Below are 15,697 nucleotides of genomic sequence, written 5' to 3' on the forward strand. Positions count from 1 at the left end.
CCTATCTGGGGTCTTCCCTTGGCTGTGTGGGTGGCTCCTAGGTGAAAGATGTTCGCTTCATTAGATATGAGGACGCTCTCCGAGAATTACCTACATCTAGATGTTTGGGGAATTAGCAAAGGAGTTCTTCTGACTCTACCTACTTCTGGCTTCTGTGTTTCAAGATTTCCTTGCAGCCTAGACTGAAAAAAATGTGTAGCTAAGTCCTCACAAGCCAGAGAATGGCATGCAAGTAAAAGCCAGACATGTTAGGAATAAAAAAAATATAATTTTACCTATTATTACTTACTCTTGCTTTAAAAAGAAAAAAACCATTGACTGGTTTCCTTGTAAAGCTTCATCTAATATTATATTTTTTTTTGTCTAATTAAACTATGAGATCTTTTGTATCTAGATCAGGAAATGTGATTTTATGAAAGTGAGAGATTTCCAAATCATCTGTCTCAGGTGAATGATAAAGGGTGCACACTAACTCTTATGATGACAGTCTGACACTTCTGTGTCAGACTGGATCGAGAGTTACTTAGGCATTTATTTATAGGAACTCTTTCAGGCAAGTAAATATTGACACTTCCTTTATTTTACCAGAGTCCCAAGGAGAGAAGTTAAAGGAGCTCTGCAGGGGCAAACAGCTCCAGAATGAGAAAATATAACATTTTTTTAAACTTTTTTTATTGTAGTAAAAAACATATAATATAAAAGTTATCATCTCAACCGTTTTTAAGTGCACAGCTCAGTAGTGTTAAGTATATCCACATTGTTGTGCAACAGATCTCTAGAATATTTTCATTTGGCAAAACTGAAACTCTATACTCATTAAACAACAAATGCTCATTTCCCCGCCCCACAGCCCCTGGCAACCACCACGCAACTTTTTGTTTCTGTGAGTTTGACTACTTTAGATGCCTCGTACAAGTGGAATCATACAGTATTTGCCCTTCTGTGACTGGCTTACTTCACCTGGCATAATGTCCTCAAGATTCATCCATGCTGTAGCGTGTGACAGAATTTCTCTTTTTCTAAAGGCTGCATAATATTCTAGGGTGAGGCTAGACTACAATTTGGCGCGAAGGTACCAAGAGCACTTAGAGAAGGCTTCCTTTTTGGAGCTGCTGCCTGAACAGTCACAAAAACGGGAGTGAGTAGAGTAGCAGACTCAAGGCACTTATCCAGACAATCTGGGAGTGCGATGTGAGCATTTCCTAAACCCACAGTTTCCAAACTTTTCCTTGGTGAGTAGGCTAAAGTTTAGTGTATAAAACAGACCAAATGCGCAGTTTCTCCAACTGGGGAGGAGAGAGACAGAAACCTCGGGCTTTCCTCTTCTGCCTCCCTCCTCTCGTTGACTAAGGACATGTTTACTCTCGTGATCACACAAGGGGGGTGGATACTGATGGGAAGTGGGGCACAAGGGGCTTCTTTGGTGCTGGCAATGCTGTGTTTCTTGATTGGGGCGCTGGTTACACAGGTATGTTCAATTTGATAAAATTGTTCAAGCTGCACCTAGAAGATGTTATGCTGAGTGAAATAAGCCAGGCACAGAAGGACAAAAGCATGATTCCATTTAAATGACTTATGCCTAGAGCAGCCAAATTCAGAGAGACGGAAAGTAGAATGGCGGCTGCCCAGGCCTCAGGGGTGGTGGAATAGGGAATTAGTGTTTAATGTGTATGGGGTTCCATTTTGGGAAGATGAAAAACTTCTGGAGGTGGATGGTGGTAGTGGTTGCATAACAACTCGAGTGTACTCAATGCTATTGAAGTATATACACCCAAAAATGGTAGATTCTGGGCTATGTATACTTTCATCACAATTTTATCATAGGAAAATTTAACAAACTGTATATTTCTGATTTGTACACTTTTCTAAATGTAAAAGTTTTTAAAAAATCTAACCAAATCATAGTTTTCATCATTGCTCTCTGGAAATTTTTGATGCATGGTGTTTTTCCATTAGTTGGACTAGCAAATATTTCTATTTCATGAAGGACTACAGAATAGTTCCTGCTTTTTCATCTCACCTCCCAAATCAAAAAACCCAAGAGTTGACAACCTTGGTAACTCCCCCTGCTATTTCCTGAAATTTGTCGGTGGCTATTTATGCTTCTGTTTAAATTTCTCTCTTCCAAAATGGTCTGTGCTGGCAGGCATGCCCTCCAGTAATGAAGAGACTCAGTTCTCACCCAGGTTTCCTCTCAGTGAGGGGACCCTGGGGTTAGACCGGCATCTAGTGATGGCCAGGGCCAAGCTTTCAAAGATTCCATGATTATCAGGAAACCTTCCACAGCTGAATGATTTTTTTTAACTTCCCTGTCAGCAGAATAATCCTCCTGAAATAAATTGTTCACTTTGGGCCTGGAAATCAAGGGAAAATGTTAGAAGATATTTATTTAAGATATTACTGCTGATTTATCATAATTTACTTAAGAAAACATTCGTGAGACACTTCTTCTTGAAAAGAAAAATGACTTGCTCTTGAACAATGTAAGTTTTGCTGAAGGTTCATAATGATGTAACAGTTACTCTAATTATAGAGAATTATTTATCTAGATAAAGTTTAGATTTGCTGCAATTATGATCTGAAATGGTACTATCCAAACAGATTTTAATTTGAGAGGATTGTGTGTGTGTGTTCTTAATTCTCTTTCTTGATAAAAAATAGAAAAAAAATTTAATTGTAAGTTGTTTAAAACCCTATTTACTTAACTATTGACTTGCATATTTCTTAATTAAGTCAAAAAATAGCCAGGAAATTAAAAATCCAGACTTTTTAAAGATGAACTCCTTTGTAGTATGTTTTCAGTAAAATAATATTTTTTGGGTCTTTTTATTTCAAACTTAATTTTTATGATATTTTAAAGTATTTGCCATGTTAATATAGTAGCATATGTGCTTTCTGATTTCTAATCTTAAATGAATTCACCAACTATTTCTGCGTCACGTAAGTCCTGAAACCATAAAAACAATTCAGATTTACAAAACCATCTGCTAACGCTACATTTTTACATGGCGTGTGAAATTACTCTTCTTCTTTAAGTTGAGTTTGACCATGCATTGAGAAGACTCACACTGATTCTGCACCTAATTGAAGGTGCCTGAATGGTCTCTAAAATGTTTATGGGTTTAGTCAAACAATTGTATTTAGCCAATACATCTAGAATTAATTTATTTTCCCCTGACTTTATTGGATGTGTCATTGATAATGATACAATCCAAGTCCTGTCTAACATTTATTGAGCATTTCCTATTTTCCAGGCACTATTCCTGCACTTTGTGTTTATAATCTCACTTAATCCTCACATTAGTCCTGTGGGGTAGCACTATTATTATCCCCAGTTTACAGATGAGGGAACCAAAGGACAGAGAAGTAACACAGAGCTAATGTGTGACAAAGCTAAAATGATACACCAGATCTAATCCGGGTCTCTCTGTAATTTCGTAATAGCCATTTAAGAGGCAGACAACACCAGCAGAGGTGGAACACCTGCAGGACCTGCGAAGCAGGACATTTTTACACTTAGTCAACTCTAAACCCGTTCCTGGGTGGTGTGACATGTCTGGCCAACAGCACCTCCACAGTCATTTTGATACAAACCCTGTGAAACCACTGGATGGTCACTGGCTTTGGGACAGAGGTCAGAACTTCTCCTCTCCACACCTTACAGCTCTCTGTTTGAGGAGTTTCCATGGGCAAGGTCCCACCAACAGCACAGAGAGCCCTGAGCTCCGCCCAGAGACATGAGAGAGTCTGGCCAAGAAAATCTGGTGCAACCTGGAATCTATCCAATTTTCAGCAAAAAATAACTTTTGAAGCTGAACTTTCATCTTTCACCACTTCACTTCAGTAAAGTAGAGTTTAGACAGAACTCTCAGCATTTCCTGACTGTACCCTTTACTCTGAAGGAGAATGCTCCGTGGTACAGCTAAAAGGACCAACCATTGTTAACTAATTTTTTACTTTTCTTGGCTTTTGAAAACTTTTTGGAGGAAAATATCCAGACCCTAAAGCTTAGTTTATTTCCAGAGCCTAAGCTAATATCACCATCTAAATCTGTGGAAGATTCTGGCAAATAACGAAAGCCAGGCTAAGTGAGGTAGTGCCTGCCTCCCGGGTTTTTGGTGAGGGGTAAATGATGTAATGACTATATGTGAAAGGCTGAGCACAGTGCGACCCTAAACTTTCTGTAAGAGAATCTTCTATTAAAAATCGCCGTAAAAAAGCATTTCATGTAAGTTAAGGAATGCATTTACCAAGCTTCCCCCATTAGAATCCCGACTCCGTGATTAGTTCTCTGTGTGCTTGTTTTACACTGTAGGTTCTGTCTCTCCATATTAAAACAACAGATCAACACTCATACAAGAACCTCAGCTGAGAAACTTTGTTCAAATTTTAGAGACTCCACAATTCAGACAGAAACTTCTTACTATCCTTTTGAAACAAATTCTAGTCAGGAAAAAAGAAACCCTTATTTACCATTAAAAGTTTCTTCTTTGCATACATATTATATTGATTTAAGTGTGACTTTAATGAGATATCTAGAATACAGGCTGTCTGGTGAATTTCACTCCACTAAAAATGTCAAAACAAAAACACCATAGTGGTCTCAATTATTTAATCTTTGCCTTGAAAATGGGGTTAATTTTGAAAGCTTTACAACAAAGTTATACATATATTACATGTGTAGTACCATGATATTTTAACACCATTAACTTTTAAAAGGCCAAAGAGTTGAGTTTAACTATATGACAAAATGCTGAAGGAATTGGAATTATCAGCTACAAGACTAAGTAAAGATTAGGATCAAGACTGGGGATGTATTTTGCTTTACAGGACTTCCAGGGGCTAAAGAATTTGCAAACCTCTTATACTAATAAATTCCTAGAACTTTATGCCAATCAATAGCAAAAAGTTCATACTGCAGATTTAAAATATGCTCCACACTAAATATAGTCAACACAGCCGACTAAGACTATGCAGAAGAACCATGAAACATTATATACAGTTATTCATATTGTTCTATTTATATGAGGATCTCCAGAGCTATCAATACACAAGGACATATCATTGTTACAATTTCTTAACTGTGTGTTACAAATCACAAAACAGCCCCAGCAGCTTATCTGTCCTTCATAGGCTGCCATAGTTTGACAGTCGATCAGGCTGCATTTTAAAACAGAGAAGAGATTCAATTTCATACCCATCTAAACAGCTACAACTTAAATATCAAACAGTTCCAAGTGTTAGCAAAGACGTCACACACTGAGGTCCCTAATACATTGCTGGTAGGAAAGAAAAATAACTTGACAATATCAATAAACCTGAAGATATAAGTTCAGACCCCAGGAATACCTGAGAAAGACCTAGGGATTCCTCTCCTAGGTATTTACCCGGCAAATGCTTGAAAACGTGCCTCAGGAGATGTGGATAAGAACGTTCATGTGGGCATCATTTGTCACAGCCAAATATTGGAAATGGCCCAAATTTCCATTGACAAGAGAATGGATCAATAAGTTAATCCACAATACTCATACTTTTGAGTACTATACAGAGGTTGAAACAGGGTAAAATTAATATACTAGTGTTCCATATTTCTAATTGAATAATTCTTTGGTCCAAGTTTATTAAGTTAAAAAGTTTCAGAAGGTTATGTACAGCAAAGAACACCATCAAAAAAGTGCAAAGACAGCCCACAGAATAGAGGAAAATATTTGCAAATCATATATCTGATTAAGGACTTAGATTTAGAATATATAAAGAGTTCTTATACCTCAATGATAAAAAGACAAGTAACTCAATTTTAAAAATAGACAAAAGATCTGAATAGACATTTCTCCAAAAAAGATATAAAATAGCCAACAAGCACATGAAAATGTGCTCAACATCTTTGGGCATTAGGGAAACGCAAATCAAAACCACAATGAGATACCAGTTCACACCTACTAGAATGTCTACAAAAAAGGCAGACAATAACAAGTGTTGGCGAGGATGTGGAAAAATGGGAACTGTCACGTACTGTTGGTGGGAACGTATGTGGTGCAGCTTCTTTGGAAAACAGTCCAGCAGCTCCTCAAAAGATTGAACACAGATTTACCATGTGACCCAGCAATTCCACTCTTGGTATATACCTCTGAAAATAGAAATGTGTCTTCATACAAAAACTTGCACAGAAATGTTCATAGCAGCATTATTCATACTTGCTAAAAAGTGGAAACAATCAAATATCCATTAAATAAATAAAAAGTGATACTTTCATACAACCGAATATCAATAAAAAGGAATGAAGTATCAATACACTCTACAACATGGATAAACCATAAAAAGGCTATGTTAAGTGAAAGAAGCCAGCCACAAAAGGTCACATATTGTATGATTCCATTTATATAAAATGACCAGAACAGGTAAATCCATAGAGATCGAAAGCAGGTTAGTGGTTCCTGGGTCTGGGAGGTTGGGGGTGGGAGGGGGAGGAGGAATGACTGCTAATTGGAACAGGGTTTTTTTAGAAGCAGATAATGAAAATGTTATAAAATTAATTGTAATAATGGTTGTACAATTCTGTGAATATATTAAAAATGATTAAATTGTATACTTTAAATAGATGAATTGTGCGGTATGTGAACTATATCTCAATAAAACTTATTGAAAAGGTTATGTGCATTATAATACAACATTCAAATCTTAAAACACGCAAAACAATGCTACATATTGTACATACAAACAAACACATGTTTGGAAACATGCCGGCAAGGGTGGAATTCAAATTACTGAAAAGCTCGAAATGACTCATCAGAGTAGATGCCAGCCTTCACACGGCAGTGGCGGCCTGGCCTGAAGAACATCCATCCCGCAGGCAGGCCCAGCAAAGATAGACCCAAAGTTCAGAGAACAATCAGCTCTGGGCAGGGGCAGAGGGGAGGCGGGTGGAGAGGAGACCCAGCGGTCCTCAACTGCCTCTTTAAAAGAAAACTCTGAAGTAAACATCACAGAATGTGCATATTTCATCAAAGTTGGTTGGTGAGGACACACGCATTTATTGTCTGATTCCCCATATTTTTCTGGGTGCTTGAACATTTCATAGTTTAAAAAGTTCTACATTTCTAGGCCCGTCTCATTAAAGGTCATGACAAATGCCTCTGATCAGGCTCTTTGTTGCTGGTTGTTAAACAGTTGCCAGCATGCTGCTGAGTCCAGGCCAAAAAAGCCTGCCCATTTCCACAAAAGCAAGGAGCAGAGGGATCTGCACGCATAATGATGAGGGAGAAAATCCATCTAGGATGTTAGAGGTAAACCAAGAGCCAGATGATCTGGAACCATTGCTGTCCTGTTCTGCTGAGATTGAGTGGCACTGCAATAGCAGGGATTGCTGTTATTCACAAAGGGGGCTCGGAACAGCCTGGTCCAACGCTCCTTCAGTAGCACGGCCTGCAGCTAAGTCCACGGCCTGCCAAAAACTTCCTGGCCCGGAAGCAGAAGGTTTAAGAGCATTTCTGGTAACTGTTGGATTTAACTCCTGATTTCTGGGAGCAGATTGCTAAAAGTTTTAAACTTTCTGGCATAGGCGCATAGTTTGAAATACTTAGTCAGATGTTTAATTACCTAATCACAATATTCCAAAGGCAAGAACGCCAAACAAATTTTAAAAAAAGAACCTAGTTTTTCTTGTCCTTTCTAACCCATTGATTAAATCAGGGTTTAATGGCTTTTTAAACTTTTAATTCAATCCATGGGTTGTATTTGAGAGTATCATAATAGTTTAGATCAAACTCAGTGAAAATATATTGAAAGTAATGGCTCGATATTAAAAGCGAGCTCTCTCCATCACGTTCACCCAGATTTTCCTCTTCTGTCCCAGTGTACTTGCTTTCCTTGTACAGAAAGAGCCCAGTGATTCAAACTCAGGAAAAAGAATGAGATGATGGGCCAGCGCGAATAAATTGGGTTGTATGTGCTGTTAGCATTACTTTAAAGACTTTTCTGTTTTCCCTGCTATAAGAAGCTCCAGGCATTCGCCCACATTACATAAACCGTTTTGAGAGTTAATCCCTTTCCCCATGTGACTCATGATCGTGCAGGTCCTTCCAGAGGGGATAAAAATACAATGGATTACAGCATGGCAGCGTCTGCAGTTCCCAAGGAAGAGGTGGCTTTAGACATTTATATACCGAGCTTGGCGACCAAGTGCCAGTGAGTGTGTCCGAAAGCAGTTGGAAATCGGACAGTTTGTGCTGCAATGCAAGGACAGGAAGCATTGCGAGTTTCTGCAGCCGTGGTTGGTTTGAGATAATACCATTGTATAACCAGGAGCAGCGACCGCTCCCACTGCTGAGAGCCGGGGCCTGGCGTCTGGCTCCTTGGCTGCAGGCCAGGCTGAGGTCCTGCCGTCTGAAGGCAGGGTGTGCGTCCCCTCCCAGGCGCTCCACACACACAGTGCCGGCCACACCTCACCTTCCAGAGGAAATCTGGCCAGAAAGCCAGACTTCATGACTTCTCCTTTATGAGCCTTACCCACCCCCAGCCCTTGCCCGGGCTTTTGTTTTCCACTTGGGTGCAGTGGTGGTATTCACTCTGCACTCAGTTGGGGATTTAAAGTCCCAGGCGGTAAAGAGCTGATGACAGGGTTATTGGAAAGATAGTGTATCTTGCCCTGCCTAGCGCCTCGGCGGTCAGCCTTGGGTCCTCGCTCTTCAGAGAGGCACTGGCTCTCATCACTCGTACAAACCGCCCTTCCCTCAGCATCTTCCATCAGGCAAGAGCACTCACCAAGGACTATTTTAGACGTATTTAGCAGCAATATTGTTTGATTTTAACTGGACATTGTTCTAGACACACAAAAGAGTTCAAGGATGTGGCGTTGGGTTTTGTTCTTCCCCACCCCACACCCCCCTCCCCATGCTGTCAGGTTTCTCTGGGAAAATGGGATGAAAATGTTTGGGGACGTTTCCACAATAAAACACTCTAAAATATTTTTTTAAGATTTCCTTTCTAGTCATGTCAAGATTATAACTCAAATCTGCAGAAGTCAGGAAATTCCAAATTTATGTTGACACTTTCCCCTTAAAACCCTCACCAGATGATAAACAGTGTAAAAATTCTGTTCCAATTCAAATATTCCAAATATGACATAGGTTGCCAGACTCTTCTAGTGAAAAGGTGCTTCAGGGCAAGACAGAGCAGCCTTTTAAGAAGCAAATATAACCTTTCAGTCCAATAATTTTTCTAAATGATTTCATAGTATAGAAGGTGATATAATCATTTCGGGTGGGTTGGCTTCTTAATTTAATTTTTACAAAAGGAAAGGAATTATATTTAATGATGGGAGCAAATTAAAAAGTGGCAGAATTTATCCATGAAATCAGCAGTTCTCAAGGTGGGAATGAGGACACGACATCAATGGCGGACTTTTCTGCGTCACTCGGGTCAGTTCACTCTCAAAGGTTCTACCAGCCCAAGCAGAGCCCTCACAGGCCGTGGCCCGGCCCCGCAGTGAGACAGGCTCAGCTCCAATCCCAGCGCTGCCAGCTGCGGGCCTTGGGAAGAGAGCAAGTTCTTTGGCGTGTCTAAGACCCAATTTCCTCATCTATAACCTGGACGATGATCATAGCATCTACCTCATGGTTATTTGACATTAATTGAGATAATGCATGTTAGAGTAAGAAGTGCTTCTAAAAGTTCCTCCATAAACATTAGTGAAAATAACTGTCCTCCAGATAATAGTATTTGTGACGTTAAGGAAAATAAGCATTGTCAGCATGAGCATCGGGAAAGCTTATTTCAATACACTTTGGAGATGAGCAGAAAAAATCTGATGAAAAGAAAATCTTAGGGATAAAATTTTGCAAGGAAGATGGAATGAACTTTTACCAGACAATTATAGGGCCACAGAAATAACTAATTATACTGACAGATATATCAGTATATATATATATATATATACACATCTGACAGATATGTATTCTGACAGAAAGATCAGCCTGGCTCTGTCCAGGGCCTGAAAGACCCATCAGACTGCAGATAAAGAAAACAGAAAGAAATAGCATGTGATTGCCAAGTCGTGATCAAAAAACCAAAACATAAAAGGAGACGGGCCTCCTGGGAGACACAGACAGTAGCAGGGAGAAGATGCGTAGATTGTAGAAAACCAGCATGAGCAGGTGAAACTGCAGGGCACAGCAGGCAAGCCCTTGTGTGGGGAAAGTCGGCCCTGCTCCTCCTCACCCACCTTTGTAACCTGTGGTCGCCTGGCCCAAGGCCCAGGACGGGGGAGCAAGGTAAGCTCCGACATCGCTGAGCATTGACGCTACATGTCTTCACCTGACACTGTCGGATGACCCAGGGAAATTAAGGCACTTTTTTAGACTATAGGATGATAAAGAAATCTCAGAGGACTGAAAAAGGCAAGTGTATTGTCTCTCGTGTTAAAACGGGAAACAAACCCCTGATAGTTCTGGCCATTAAGTGAATAGATCAGCTTAATTTTCACGTCTGTAAGGATATTATTTTTAAAAGTCATCTATCAGTACACAACCAAGAAGACTGTGGGAAGAGGAAAACATTCCAGACGAATTTCATTTCCGTCTGTGATAGACAGTGAGAGCGTGCAATAAAGGCAGAACAATGGATGTGAAGTCTGAGGAAACGTGTGCCACCATCTGCTCCCAGGACGGGGGCTGGATGCGTGGGAGCCGGGAGTCTGTGAGGGCCCAGGCTGGCTTCCTCCGCGGCTTTGCCAGTTCCGGGTCCCTTCTCCCTAACCACCTGCCAGCTGGGGCTGCTTCTCCTCGAGGTGGGCTACCTGGTGCTGTTTGCTTTCAGATCTGTTTCCAGCCCGTGTCTGTTGTTTGCTGGGTGTAAGTGGCAGTAAAGATTCTGTGGAGAAATGAGGGGTAGGATTTGGAGTCAGAACAATAATGGACGCCTGGCCCTGTCATTTACTTGTGTGGACATAGGTGGGTCACTGACCCTTTCTGACTGAGATAGATTCTCTTATCCAAAGGGGATCAAAATACCATCCTTTCCTGATTACGATGAGGGTTAAAAACCAGGGACTGCTATGATGCGTGGTTCAAGAAGTGTTTTATTCCTTCTTAACTTTTGATCTCACACTCTTTTCAGCTCTGGGCTTTATCTGGGTCCTAGATCCTTATTGAAAAGTATGTTTATGCGTCCAAAAACAGACTCATAATTCACTCTGTTAGGTGTTTGATTCTCTCCCTGGGACCCTGTCATTTCCATATTTGAGTTTGGATCGGGAAAACAAGCCACAGCCTTGAGCCCGGGACGTTAGTGAGAGGAAGTGCGTCATCGCTCGGCCAGCCCGCTGCGAGGACCTGCCTTCCCATTCTCTCTACATTCTTCATGTCCTTTCTTCCTCTTTTTTTTTTTCTTTTTTTCTTCTTTTCTCATTCCTAGGCCTTGATGTTGACAATGAGGAAATTCACTGAGACTACAAATTTGTACCTGAGACCAAGATTATTTTCAGGACTGATTATGGGAGGGAAGAGGGAGTAAAATGACAATGGTATTTCAATGCCACTTTGCGTAAAATTGGAATCCCAAAGAGTTAAACCTTCTGTCCCTTTCTGCTACTGTCACCACTGCAGCAGGAGAAGCCCAGCCCCTGTGCCCCCTTGGTGTCTGACCCCGGGCTGACTTGGCTGCATGTCGACGTTTGCCTCCTTAATGCTGACACACTTGGGTGTCCACAGAGCGGGTAAATATTTGCCTGTGCAGGAGAGAGGAAATGGCGGTTTCTGCACAGGGTAGGTGATGAGGCAGCTCATCTCTCTGTGTCAATAGTGTGAAACAAACATTGGCGATGTGCAACGATGACACTCTATCTCTCAGGTTCAGAGAAGGGAGCTACTGATGGCCATGACCTCCAGACTCGATCCCAGCACCTTTCGGAGCCACCAGCTCAGAGCAGGCTGCTCTGCTCTGTAAGTCAGCTCTTTACTTCATTATGCTGCCCCCTGCCCATAGAGGAGCTCAACTTAGAGCTCACTGCAGGGACAGTTCGATTGTCCCCAAAGGGCTTAAGAATTACATGTGTCGATTACTTTCTGTTATTCTGAGTCTTGTTACCTCCGTTTCATAACTCTCTACTAAAAGCAGAGAAAGGCGGTGGGAGAGAAGATATGCTCAGATGAGTGGACAAAGAAGCGAATATGCTCAGGAAGAAGCAGGATAGACTGCTGGCAAATGCTGGAAGTGTACAATGCAAAGCTTAGGAAACTGGCCCCAAATTGTATGTCTGAGATGGGGGTGGAGGGGAGAATCTGCTACTGAAGGAAAAGGACACCAGTGCTGTTTCCTTGGTTAACTACCCAGATGTCTGTTCCACTATCCCTTTCTTTTTGGGTGAATAGAGTCTCAAAATACAAATGTAAGTTACAAACTGAAGTTACAGCACATCAGAGGGCAGTACTCACCCATTTCAGGCATATGACGCTTTTCAGGGTATCACAATGTTAGCTTATAGTACATGACTTTTGATGAATTTGGGTAAGGATATACAAGAGTTCTTTGTACTATACATATTTAGAAATATTCTGTAAGTTTGACATTATTTTGCAATAAAAAGTTTTAAAAAAAAAGCCTATGCTTCAGAAAAAGCACACCCACAGATTTTGAAAAAACAACAAAGACAGCTAGATAGCTAGTCATAGCACAGGTAAACAATCTGAATGACACAGAAGTGACACCTTTGTTCTTTGGACATTTATTCAACCAATAATTACTGAACCAGATGCTTCTCTGTTGCTGGAGACGTGGCTGTGAACACATGAGAAAGGGAGAGATGAATACAAATCTACAAGATCTGCAATGTCATACAGTCTGGGTTCATAGGGTGCTGTGTGCTATCTGGAATGAGCAGAGGAGGACTCTTTGCAGCGGCTGGGCTGTTGGGAAGACCTCTGGGAAGCAATGTCATTGGAGCAAATCTCGAATGAATCTCTGGTGAAAAGAACCAGCTGTGGGAAGAGCTAGGGTGAGCACCCAGCCTGGGAGAACGGAACATGCAGAATTACTGGGCAGGAACCAGCCTGGAGGCTGGAGGAACAGATAGGAGGCCAGTTGATTAATTAGTGTACTGATTGATTAATGGAAGAGACCTAAATAATATATCTAGTTCAATCTCACCATTATATAAGAAGGTAAACATGCCCAGGGAGTCTACTTGTCTATGGTACATAAATAGTGAGAGAGTAGGACTAGCTCTAAATTGTTATTGGAGGTGGGAAGTGATCTTCTTTCAATGTCTTCTAAAACCTATTTCTTTTTTCTTGCTTCAGTTTCTCAAGGATGTCGTCCTCACTGGGCTTCCAGTTCTTAGTCACACAATCATAAGGAACTGCCCAAATCTCGTCCATAGTGAAGATCAAACAAGAATTAAACAAGCAAACAATAAACACTGCGTTGACTTAACCCAACCACAGCAGGTTGATTCTGAAGGGCACCTTTTACAGACTGGTGACATGATTTAGTGGCGTGAGTTTAAATTTCATCATATACTCATTGGGCAAGCAGCATTCACATGCTCAAGTGTTGTTAATTAGTGATCTAGAGCTGTCGGACAACTTGGAGGAGCCAACCTTCAGCAGAATTTGGGAGAAGTAGAGTACAAAGTGACCATATCTTGATTGACACTGTCTTCAAAGGTCTACTAATCCCAGTATCTATGTGAATTGTTTTATGACACAAGTTGAGTTACCAACTGGGCTTGATGTTGATGGAAAATACTCTAAAACAAACAGCACTTAGATTTCTTGCTTATCACAATAAGATTAGCATTTGCAGATAGGCCCTGAAAGTGACCCTAATTCTTTCATGATAGGGTTAAATTGACACTGGAGTAGTAGAGAGAAGGAAACATTGCCTCTGTGAGTCATGTGTCCTTGGACTTTTGCTGTCCCTATGTTAGGCTAAGTTTGATTGTCATGATCTAAAATATGGACAAACAGAATCAATTTTTCTATATGGACTTTTCAAAACACTGAGTCACATTTTATTAATGTTTGCAATATTCAGGAAAGTTGGATGTACACAAGAACTCATATTTTTAGGGAAACAGCGAATGTGCTTCTCATTCCCCACCAGGGCTGGATGATGGACACCTTAGTCCATAGAGTTGATCACATCTGAGCCTTGACAAAAAGGGGAGCCTTGGAGTTATAGTTAGTTATACTCAGCTGGTTGTGGAAATAATTTCCAACTATATTTCCTGCACACAGGGTTCTAACTGGGGTACAAAGCAATGCAGAAAACGTTCCCCTGCTAAATTGGGTGCAAGCAAGGCTACACACAGCCCTGAAGACATCTGCTCCCTGGCTTCTGTGCTGGAACGTGTGAGGACAAGAAAAGGAAGCTCCTCATGGGGTCAGGAAGTAGATTGGGCCCATCTGAGAGACAGCTTTTCAGGTTCTGGAAAGAGAAGGCGACTGAAAGCTGCTTCTCTGAGACCAGAGAAACATGCCTCTCCTTCTGCCTCCTCACAGGGAGGAGGGCAGAGACGGGGCTCAAGGAGAAGCGAAGAGGGCTGCTCTTTGCCCAAATCTCAGAGGCATCATGCCCACCTGCCACGCTGCACCACAACAATTACATGAAGCACGAAGAGTTGCTTTCATTAGTAAAGTAAACTGCACATTTCTTCCTTCTTGATAGCTCATTGAACATAGCGCCTAGTCATATGTTCAAAGCTCTAGAAACTAGACAGAACTTAGAGATATGCATGGAAATAACTTCCTTTATTTGATCAGTGAGAATAGAAGTGACTAGGGCATGACCACAAGCAGGAAGACTAAAGGAGAATGTTGGTGAAATTCAAATAAGAAATGCAATAATCGGGGCTGGCCCCGTGGCCGAGTGGTTAAGTTCGCGCGCTCCGCTGCAAGCGGCCCAGTGTTTCGTTGGTTCGAATCCTGGGCGTGGACATGGCACTGCTCGTCAGACCACGCTGAGGCAGCGTCCCACATGCCACAACTAGAAGGACCCACAACGAAGAATATACAACTATGTACTGGGGGGCTTTGGGGAGAAAAAGGAAAAAAATAAAATCTTTAAAAAAAAAAAAAAAGAAATGCAATAATCTAGGACTGGAAAGGAGAAAATATATATGAAATACTCACAAAAGATTACCAGAATTTCATCACCCGACCTCGTTTTTAAAGGTTAGTCATTGAGTTAACCGTCAGGGGGATGGGTTAAGCCAAGGCCACTTTAGAAACCTTCTGTTCTCCAGGTGACGGTTCAGAGTTGCCTTCCTGAATTTGATCGGGCTTTCTGTTGACGTGGATAAGTAGTGACTTTTTTCTTGCATTCTTTCTCTTAGCTTCGTGAAACTCTCTTGACCCTCTCTGCTCTGATGTAACAATGAAATCGATGGCATTGCTGCTACTTGAGGAAAGAAAAAGGAGTCCCTCAGGGTCTGCATGTTCTTTTTCTCAGAGGAAATGAATTTGGGTGTTCTTTAGTCAATGCCTAAAAGCACTGAGATTCCTGTAAGAGATGAAGTCCCAGCAGTGCAGGCAATAAATGAAAGACCCAGGAAGCAAAAGCTTTTTACCTAAAAAGACAAACTGGCTTAACAACAAACAATCCATCTCTCCCAATAAGAAACTCAGAAAGATAAGGGTTCTGCTTCACCTACATCCATGCAGGGACCGGGGAGTAAAAGTTTTCCATCTTAAACTCCAAAGAC

The 15,697-nt window shown here is 41.2% G+C and overlaps 1 long non-coding RNA gene across 1 annotated transcript; it reads left to right on the forward strand.

Annotated features, from left to right (window-relative positions):
• Window positions 1-1,355: 1,355 nt before the first annotated feature.
• On the forward strand, window positions 1,356-15,077 carry LOC139085230 (uncharacterized). The gene is made up of 3 exons (XR_011543416.1): window positions 1,356-1,468; window positions 11,845-11,936; window positions 13,293-15,077. It is a non-coding gene; the product is annotated as an uncharacterized lncRNA (long non-coding RNA).
• Window positions 15,078-15,697: the final 620 nt, after the last annotated feature.

Source organism: Equus przewalskii, chromosome 8, assembly GCF_037783145.1.
Source record: "Equus przewalskii isolate Varuska chromosome 8, EquPr2, whole genome shotgun sequence".
Lineage (NCBI taxonomy): Eukaryota > Metazoa > Chordata > Mammalia > Perissodactyla > Equidae > Equus > Equus przewalskii.